The sequence below is a fragment of the Hippopotamus amphibius genome, chromosome 11 (assembly GCF_030028045.1).
Source record: "Hippopotamus amphibius kiboko isolate mHipAmp2 chromosome 11, mHipAmp2.hap2, whole genome shotgun sequence".
Lineage (NCBI taxonomy): Eukaryota > Metazoa > Chordata > Mammalia > Artiodactyla > Hippopotamidae > Hippopotamus > Hippopotamus amphibius.
The window spans coordinates 21,226,376-21,234,630 of NC_080196.1; the positions used below are offsets into that span (position 1 = coordinate 21,226,376).

At 36.1% G+C, this 8,255-nt stretch overlaps 2 non-coding genes across 2 annotated transcripts; both read left to right on the forward strand.

Moving 5' to 3' along the window:
- Nucleotides 1-827: 827 nt before the first annotated feature.
- Nucleotides 828-901, forward strand: TRNAT-AGU (transfer RNA threonine (anticodon AGU)). The gene has a single exon. It is a non-coding gene; the product is annotated as a tRNA-Thr (tRNA).
- Nucleotides 902-7,969: 7,068 nt separating this feature from the next.
- TRNAV-AAC (transfer RNA valine (anticodon AAC)) lies at nt 7,970-8,042 on the forward strand. Its single transcript has one exon. It is a non-coding gene; the product is annotated as a tRNA-Val (tRNA).
- Nucleotides 8,043-8,255: the final 213 nt, after the last annotated feature.

The window sequence follows — 8,255 nt, forward strand, 5'->3', positions numbered from 1 at the left end:
GACAAAATGCTTTAACTGACAGCCCAATATGTCCACAAAAGAAACCCACTGAGCTAGGTATGGGCTACAGACAGGAAGACCCAGCGCCAGAACTCAAAGCTCTTTCAGAAAATCCAGCAGTTGTTACAGTGGCGAATCCAATCTTTGCGGCCAAAAATATTCCTCGGGAGATATTACAAATGCAGATTCCAGAACCCCTCTTGCAGTGATCCTTTACTAAAGAGGTATAGGAGAGAAGAATCTTAATTTTACCAAGCACTCCAGGTAATTCTAACATCAATTATCTGCTGGCAGCACCGAGTTAAGAGTGCTGAAAGTTGTCATGGGGAATTTAAGAACCCATGAAAGAAGCTCCCAAATAGGAAATTTGGTGTATCTGGAGGAATCAGAACTCCTGAAGCACAGGTTGGAATATAATTAATTAATACTGAACACCTAATGTATGAATGTCCCTCAGGTAACCAAGGGAAACCCCACAATGAAAGAGTTGTGTCAGCTGTACCAGACAAGCAAAGGAAGTCCAATAACAACTGTTCAATTTGATGAAGACCAGTCCTTATTTGAAATGTTCGGACTGGTGCCACACCCAGATCTTTCTCTTTGCCTGATAAATTCATGTACAAGAAATGCCCTTGCTCAAGTCCTTTGGCTGTCCAGTTCTGAGTTTTATCTTTGGCCAGATCAAGATTCCATTTCTAGAGGGGGAGATTCCTGCCCAGGTACATCTTCTAGTTAAATTCCAAAGGAGCTGCTGAAATAAAAAAGCATTTACGGATTGATGTGTGACATTTTGTAAAATAAGATGAGCAACAACCCGGAAGAACGGGGGTCTCGTGGCTTAGTTGGTTAAAGCGCCTGTCTAGTAAACAGGAGATCCTGGGTTCGAATCCCAGCGAGGCCTTTCTCCTTACGGTTTTACTTGGTGAAACCCCCAAAAGCAAACTTCTCACAGCTTAAAGGCAAGTTGGATTTAAACCTGAGGCCTCAGTCATAGAATCTTGATGGCTGCTGTCTGAGACGTTTTGCAGAGAAGCAAAGAAACGGAAGTTAGAAAAGTATTCGCCTTGTTGGATTTTAAGATAACGTTTTGGGTAACTCCTTTATCACGTGTGTCATCTGCAAATATTTTCTCTTGATCTGTCTTGTCTTTTCATTCTCTTGAACGTGCCTTTCACAGAGTTTTTACATTTTAATGAAGTTCAGCTTTATTTCTTTGTTTCATGATTGCACCTTTTAAAAAAAATGAAGTACAGTTGATTTACAATGTTGTGTTAGTTTCAATTGTACAGCAAAGTGATTCAGTTATTCATATCTATATCTACATCTATATATATAGTTAAACATTGTTGGTACTATTTTGAACAAACTGTTATCAGTCAGATCAATTGAGACTAAGAAAAATAAGTTTTTATTTTACCTTTACTTATTCTTTCTTTGATGCTCTTTCTTTATGTAGACCCAAGTTTCTGACCTATGTCATTTTCCTCTCTAAAGAACTTCTTTTAACATTTCTTGCAAGGCAAGTCCACTGGCAACAAATTCTCTCAAGTTTTGTTCCCCTGGGTAAGACTTTATTTCTTCTTCACTTTTGAGGGATAATTTTACAGGGTGCAGAATTCTAGATTTGGTGTGTTTTTTTTATCTCTCAACATTCTAAATATTTCACCCTACTCTCTTCTTGCTTTCATGTGCTCTGAGGAGAAGTTGATATAATTCTTTTTTTTGCTCCTCTGTAGGTACTGTTTTTCCTCTATCACCTTTCAGGATTTTTTTGTCTATGTTTGTTTTCCTGTAGTTTGAAAATTATATGCCTATATATATTTTTTTTGGCATTTATCTTGATGTTCTCTGAGCTTCCTGGATCTGTGGTTTGGTGTCTGGCATCACTCTGGGGAAATTTTCATTCATTATTGTTTCAAAAATTTTTTCTATTTGTTTCTCTCTTTTTTCTCCTTCTGAAATTTCCATTAAACATATGTTATGCCTTTTGTAGTTGTCACAGTTCTTGGATATTCTTTTCTCTTTTTTTCAGTTTTTTTGCGTTTTTGCTTTTCAGTTTTGGATGTTTCTAATGGAGATATTTCTCAAGCTCAGAGCTTGAGAATATCTTCCCAACTGTGTCCAGTCTACCAGTAAGCCCATCAAAGGCATTCTTTGTTTCTGTTACCATGTTTTTGATCTCTAGAATTTCTTTTTGATTCTTTCTTAGAATTTCCATCTCTCTGCTTACACTGCCTACCTTTTCTTGCCTGTTAACTACTTCATCCATTACAGCACTTGGCATCTTAATTGTAGTTGTCTTAAATTGCAGGTCTGATAATTCCAACATCCCTGCCATATCTGAGTATGGTTGTGATGTTTGATCTGACTCTTCAAACTATGTGTTTTGTCCTTTAGTAATGTCTTATAATTTTTTCTTGTTAGCTGAACATGATATACTGGGTTTTTGTTTTTGTTTTTTTAAACTGCTGTAAATAGCTCTTAGTAATGTGATGGTAATATGTGTGTGTGTAGGAGGGGAGCATTCTATAGTCTTATGATTAGATCTGTCTTTTACTGAGCCAGTGTTCTTACCTGTGAACTTCACACATGCTGCACAGTGTTTTCCCTGTGCCTTAGGTGGTAACAAGCAGGCCAGAGGGAGCTGGAGTTGGGTATTTCCCTTCTTCCCTGTGGAAGGCTAGAGCTGGCTTGAGGGGTTATTTCCCTTCCACCAGCTCACTTAGGCTGTGATAAAACCCTGCCAGTTAGGCTCTGGTTAACTAGTTTCTCCTGAGGGCAGAACTTGTTAAGAACAGAATGCTCTGGTGTTTATAAAAACAACTAATTTCCCCTCCCCTTGCCAGAAGCATGAAGGGATTTTTCTCTCATAATTCCTTTGAAATGCTGGTCAAGCTCCTGGAAGTAAAATTTGCTGAAGTGTAGGGATGGAGATGACTGGGTGCTCTGGGAGTTTTTCTCTCTCAGACTTGTCCACACTGAGCCTCCAGCAATTCCTCAATGACAGTTCAGGTCTCTACCCCAGTACTGGTTCCTGTAGAGGTTTCTTCTGTGGGTTTCTGCTCTGGTAAGTTATGACTCTGTGTATTTGCTTGTTTGTCCAGTTTTGGGGGCAGTGACTTGCCCTGTGACCTCAGTTCTCTGATGGATCTAGCGACGGTTCTCTTTTTCAGTTACTTCAGTGTTTTGCTTGTTTTGGGGGCAGAGTGATGACTTTCAACTTCTTACATGCTTGACAGATAATATGCATTTAAATCTATAATGTTTCTCTCTCAAATTGGTTTCAAACTTTTGAGACTACCCACAAATATTGATATTGTACTTCATTATGTTTTTGGTTTGAGCTATATTCTACTTCCTTGTTTTGTTTTTAACTCATGGGTTACTGAGGAGTGTTATGTTACTTTCCCAGCATTTGGAGATATTCTCATTTTCTTTTTGTTATTGATTTCTAATTTAACTTTATATTGATTTTTTTAATACTTTATTATTTTAATCTTAACAATATAGAGAGATTTTCTTAATGGCCCAAATTTTGTGAATTTTCCATGTACACTTGAAAAGAGTGTATATTTTGCAGCTGTTTGTTATTGTGTCTTACACAAGTCTAATAAGTCAAGTTGTTTGAGTGTAGTTCAAATCTTTTATATCTTTACCGATTGTATTTTTATCTGCGTCTTCTATGTATTACTGAGAAAAGTATGTTAAGACCCCCAGCCACAAGTGTGGATTTTCTAGTTTCAGTTCCATCCATTTCTTTAAAAACTTGTAAATCTATAATTATTTCAAAACTAAAAGAAGTTACAAAGAAAGTACAGAGATGTCCCAAATACCCTTCTCCAAGTTTCTTCCAATGCTAATATTTTATATAATTACAGTACAATCAAAACTGGAAATTTGACATTGGTATAATGTGTGCATGTGATAGTTCTAGGTCATTTTATCATGTGTGTAGATTCATATGACAAGGACCAAAAGCAAGACACAGAATAATTCTATCACCACTGAGTTCTCCCTCCTGTTGCTACCCCTTTATAGTCACACCCATTTCCCTCTCCCCTTGACAACTACTAACCTGTTCATAATCTCTATGATTTTGTCATTTTGAGAGTGTTACATAAATATAATCATATAGTAGATGACCTTTTATGATTGGCTTTTTTCTCTCAACCTAATGCCCTTGAGATCCATCCAGTTTGTTGCGTCAATTTGTTTTTGCCTTTTTTACTACTGAGCTGTATTGCATAGTATAGATGTACCATAGTTTATTTAACCATCAACCTACTGAGAAATATTTTGCTTGCTCCCAGTGTTTCACTCTTAGAAATAAAGTTGCTGTGATCAATCATGTACAGATGTTTGTGTGGACATAAGTTTTTATGTCTTTTAAAAATTATATATTTTGAAATTATGTTATCAAATGCATATACATTTAGGATTGTTGTTTTTCTTTTATAAAATGTCTCTCTTCTAACTGTGAAATGCCTGTCTTTTATTATTATGAAATGTCTCTATCTATGGTAATACTCCTTGTCTTAAAGTCTACTTTTTTTTAATGTTAATACAGCCACACCAACTTTTTAAATGGATAACCTTTTTGTTGTATGTCTTTATCTTTTTTTATGTTATGCCCTTATGTATATTTTTCCAGGGCATTAAAAAAATTGTGGTAAAATATATGTAACATAAAATTTGCCATTTTAACCATTTTAACTGTACAATTTAGCAACACTAAGTATATTCACATCGTTGTGCAACCATCATCATTACCCATCTGCAGAACATTGTCATCATCCCAAACTAAAAATTTGAACCTCTTAAACAATAAGTCCTAACCCCACCCCCTTCCTCCAGTCCTTGGTAACTACTCTCTCTGACTCTGTGAATTTGACTATTTCAGGTATCTCATAAAAATGTAATTGTACAATATTTGACGTTTGTGTCTGGTTCATTTCACTTAGCATAATGTTTTCAAGGTTCATTCATATTGTAGCATGTGTCAGAATTTCATTCCTTTCTAAGACTAAATAATATTCTATTGTATGTATATGTTACATTTTGTTTACGTGTTGGTGGACATTTGGCTTGATTCCATCTTTTGACTATTGTGAATAATGTTACTGTAAACGTTGCTGTACAAACATCTGTTTGAGGCCCAGCTTTCAATTCTTTTGGGTATATGTCTAGAAGTGGAATCGATGGATCATATAGTAATTCTATGTTTAGCTCTTTGAGAAACTGCTAAACTGTTTTATACAGAGGCTACACCACTTTACATTTCCATCAGCAATGCATAAGGATGTCAGTTTTCTACATCCTCCCTGACACTTAGTTTTTCCTCCCCTCCTCCTCCTCCTTCTTTTTAATATACTAGCCACTCTAATGTGTATGAAGTGTTATCTCATTGTGCCTTTGATTTGCATTTCCCTAATAACTAGTGACGTTGGAACATCTTTTCATGTGCTTATTAGCTATTTGTATATCTTTTTTTGAGAAATGTCTATTCAAGTCCTTTTTCTATTTTTAAAATGGTGTGTATTTTTTTGGGGGGGGTTGTTGTTGACTTGTAGGAGTTCTTTATATATTCTGGATATTAATCTTTTATCAGATATGTGCTTCACAGATATTTTCTCCCATCCTATGGGTTATCTCTTAACTCTTTTGATGGTGACTTTTGATGAACGAAAGTCTTTAATTTTGATGAGGTCCAATTTAACTATTTTTTTCTTCTGTTGCTTGTGCTTTTGGTGTCATATCCAAGAAATCACTGTCAAATCTAATGTCATGAAGATTTCCCTTATTGGTTTATTTTAACAGTTTTATGGTTTTAAGCTCTTATATTTAGCCCTTCGATTTGTTTTGAGTTAATTTTTGTGTGTGGTGCAAGGTAAGTGTCCAACTTCATTCTTTTGCATGTGAATATCCAGTTTTCCCAACACCGTTAGTTGAAAAGACTGACCTTTCTTCATTGAATTGTCTTGGGACTCTTGTCAAAAACCAATTGATCATATATGCAAGAATTTATCTGTGGGGTCTCTATTCTATTTCATTGGTCTATGTATCTGGCTATATGCCAGTACCACACTGGTTTGGTAACTGTAGCTTTAAAGTAAGTTGTGCGATCAGGAAGTGAGAGGGCCCCAACTTTACTCTTCTTTTTCAAGATAGTTGTGGCTATTTGGATGTCCCATGAGAACCCATGTGAATTTTAGGGTGGATTTTTCTATTTCTAGAAAAAATGTTGGGATTTTGATAGGGATTGCATTGAATCTGTAGATCACTTTGGGTATTATTGACATCATAACTATATCAGTCTTACAATTCATGAACACAGATGTCTTTCCATTCATTGATATTTTCTTTAATATCTTTCAGCAAAGTTTTGTAGTTTTCAGTGTACACAGCTTCCTCCACCTTAAGTTCACTCCTAAGTGTTTCATTCTTGTTGATACAATTGTACTTGTCTTAATTTCTGTTTTGGATTGTTCATTGTTAGTGTATAGAAATGCAACTGAGTTTTGTATGTTGATTTTATATCCTTCAATTTTGCTTAATTCATTTAATAGTTCTAATGTGTGTGCACATGTGTGTGTGTATGTGTTTAATCTTCAGGATTTTCTACATATGAGATTATGTATTCTGTGAACAGAGAACATTTTACTGCTTCCTATCTAATTTAGATCCCTTTTATTTCTTTTTCTTGTCTACTTGCCCTGGTTAAAAACAATAGTACAATGCTGAATAGAAGTAGTGAAAGTGGACACCTATGTCTTATTCCAAATATGAGAGAAAAAGCTTACATTTTTTTTTTTACCACTGAAGATGCTAACTTTTTCATAAATGGCTTTGATCATGAAGATAAAGTTTCCTTCTAATATTTTGTTGAGGATTTTTGCATCTATGTGCATCAGGAATATTGGTTTGCAGTTTTCTTTTCTTCTAATGGCTTTGATATTAGGGGAGTGCTGTCCTCATTTGGAAGAGTTTGAGAGGGATTGGTGTTAATTCTTCTTTAAATGTTTGATAGAATTCACCAATGAAACCATGTGGGTTGGGCTTTTCTTTGTTGTGATGTTTTTGATTACTGTTTCAATATACTTAATAGTCATAGGTCTATTAAAATTTCTCTTCATGTTTCAGTTTTGGTAAATTGTGTGTTTATAGGAATTTGTCCATTTCATTTAGGTTATCCAATATGCTGTCATACATTTTTTCACAGTATCCTCTTGTAATATTTTATTTCTGTAAAGTCTGTAGTAATGTCGGCACTTGCATTTCTAATTTTAGTAATTTGCGTATCTTCTCTTTGTTTCTCTTTGTAAATGTAACTAAACATTTATCAACTTTGTTGCACTTTTCAAAGAGCCAAATTTTGGTTTCAGTGATGTTTTTTATATTGTTTCCAGCCTGCCCTTCCTGTTTGCCAGTCTTATCTGCGTGCTTGCCCTATGGATTTAGAACTTGCTTAGCCAGTCCCCACACTTGGCAATACCCCAAGTTCCTCCAATAAATACTCCCCTCCAATATAAAAATGTTCTCTTGATGATTCTACACAAACTGACCATTTCTGGGTAACCAGCAGGCATATCAAGTACATCTCCAGACCTTTTCCAGTAACTACACACTCTCCCCAGAGGAAACCATTCTTCTGACTCCTAAAGATGGAAAGAAGTCTTGCCTTCTTTGTAATGCAAACAGTTGGAGTCATAGAGTACATCCTCTTTTGTGTGTGGTTTCTTTTGGTCAGCAGGTCTGTGAGGTTCATTCCTATAAGCTGTGGTCTGTTCTTTCTTGTTGCATTAGTTTTTCATGCTAACGTATCCATGCAGCTGCAAATGAGCACTTGGAACGTTTCTATATTCTCGACTATTATGAGTAGGTTGCTGGGTATTCTGGTAAATATCCCTGGATTGTAGACAAACTTTCGTTCACCTTGACAAAAAGCTAGCGCAGAGGAAGTTGCATGTGTGTTTCCGTAGTGTAGTGGTTATCACGTTCGCCTAACACGCGAAAGGTCCCCGGTTCGAAACCGGGCAGAAACAGAAGGTTTTTGCCTCTGAGTCGCCGTTTGACCACATGGAATCTTTATCTTCAAACACAGGAACCTTCTTGCTTCGTTCTCCATTCCAACCTCCTCCGCTTCTTTAGCCCCAGGAGACCTCTCTCTCTTTAGTTCCGAGTCCTCAGGCTGTTAGAACTCTTAAGGAAGCGCCCTCAGCAAAGAACCCCGCCTGCAACACAAAACACGAGTGACA